Source organism: Rutidosis leptorrhynchoides, chromosome 3 (assembly GCF_046630445.1).
Source record: "Rutidosis leptorrhynchoides isolate AG116_Rl617_1_P2 chromosome 3, CSIRO_AGI_Rlap_v1, whole genome shotgun sequence".
Classification (NCBI taxonomy): domain Eukaryota; kingdom Viridiplantae; phylum Streptophyta; class Magnoliopsida; order Asterales; family Asteraceae; genus Rutidosis; species Rutidosis leptorrhynchoides.
The window spans coordinates 662,106,859-662,109,091 of NC_092335.1; positions in this window are offsets into that span (position 1 = coordinate 662,106,859).

Consider the following 2,233-nt stretch of genomic DNA (forward strand, 5'->3'; position numbering starts at 1 on the left):
TATCTCTATAATTAAATACGGTGATCTGCCTCGATTACCCTATCTGATATTTCAATTATAAATTAAGCTCTTCCGTTCCATTATTCTCACCATTCTTATACTTTCTTTCTTAGTTCATACATCCCAAAAGATTGTGAAAATGCTTAGTCCAGTTCTGATCCTTGTCCTCATTCTTACTATCGCAACAATCATTCTCCTTTTCCAACTTCCACCAGAGGAATCTGTTTTCTTTTACTTTGCCCTTAGTGTTATAGTGTTTTTAATTCTCCCGTGTCTTTATGTTGCGATAAACATTGATATACACGGTCTGTAATTTCCGTGTTGTTATTGGGTTTTATATCTCCCCTTATATTTCAATGTCATTATTTCTGTTTCCTACAATCATTGTCATCCCCAGTTAATACCTTCTCCTATTTGCTGCGATTTATACTCCAATTTCTATTTCAAAGCTTTGTCCCTTCGTTTCTTCTTCTGGCGATTTGGCATCTCTTGTAATGGTCCAGAATTCGCAGATATAAGTTTCAGAATGAACACTGTTAATGTTCTAAATAAGGAGGAACATACTAGCACGATTTGATTTGTCAAATTACCAGATTCGCTGAGAATAGAACTATCAAGAATATATTTTCTTGATATGTTCGGAGGTGAAGTAGAATGAACGAGTCGTGTAACATGGCACATGATGACGTTATGATCTGTGAATCATCACGTTTCATTAGAAACTCAGCATGACTTACTGTAATATAATCACGGTGATCAAGTGTTATTATATTATACTAACTCATGCATCAGTTCTCAATATTACTTCAATAACATTCATATTTTTAAGCTCGAAAATTTACAGAATATAGAAACTAACAGTTTCTATCTGATGTAGGACTGATAGCACGAAGAGATTAATGATTTCAGATAAGAATAATTATGAAAATATCTTCAGAAATATGGAGGATATTTATAATGAAAGATATGATGATATCTTGGAATTTCTAATATCGAAGGATGATGAAGAAGATTTATCCGTGAGGGTTTAGATTCAGAAGCAAGGTATTCGCTAAAGATTTCATCAGAAATAGAATCATTTGGATTCTTTGAAGTCAAACTTATTCTTTGTGATTTGTCCACGGCTTCCTTCATAGTTTCGCATAATCCGCTTTTCGGTACTAGATTTTCTTTTGAATGTTTCCAATATAATGATACACAGGAAGCACGAAGAGGTATATAATTTCGGACTAGAATATTTATGAAAATATCCTTAGAAATATCGAAGATATTGATGATGATATTTTGGAATTTTCTAAGTTCGATGGTTGATAGAGAAAGATTTTTCCGTAAAATTTTAACATGACTTCGGAGCAAGATATTCTCTAAAGATTTCAACAGATCCAGAATTATCTGGATTCTTTGAATATAGAGTATGGTCCTTGTATTTGTCCTTGGTCTCCTTCATGGTTAGCTCAATCCATTTTCCAGTTCCAACGTTTCTGAGCTTTTCCAACATACCATTCTTTATCATCAAACTTCTGATGATTTAAGGTCGTTTACGGCTATCTACGGTTTCTGCTGCTTCATTCAGCTTTTTCAACATTCGGAGTATTGATTTGTAGACTGAGTGCTTTTCAGAATTTTAGAATGAAAGACCATAATTCTAAGAGATAAATGTTATACATGTAACTGTTGATGTAGATATGCTGTGAGTTTTCAAAGTACTGATTGCTGATTCCCGGTAATTGGTATGGCAGTTCTCGTTACAATATGCGGATGAGTATATGATAGGATTTCAATGAATAAATATAATGATTTGTCAAAGAGATTTAATCCAAGAAGTAACGAGGTTGCTGGTACGTCTGCTGGTAATAAGATGGAATACAAAAGATTTCCCGGTAACAATAAAAGAGTACACATATAAATCAAGGTTATAATAAGGTTGTTTCGAACGAAAAGTCAAAGTTAACTTGCTGGAGCCGTGACAAAACTTGCTAATTTGGAAAGGGATTGCAAAGTTATTTTGGGTAATAATAACACTAAGAAATTAGCATAGCTATGTTTTAAACGTTTACTCAGGTTTCGAGTGGTTGTAAGTGCATATCTATATGCATCAATCTTTTCTTCTGTAGATGAAGTACGGTCGGTTCATCCTCTCGATTGAGGTGTTTTCAAGAATTATGAAAGGTTTGAACGCGGATTGTAATCGTCAAGATACAAATGAGGTTTAAGATGAAATCAAGTGGCAACT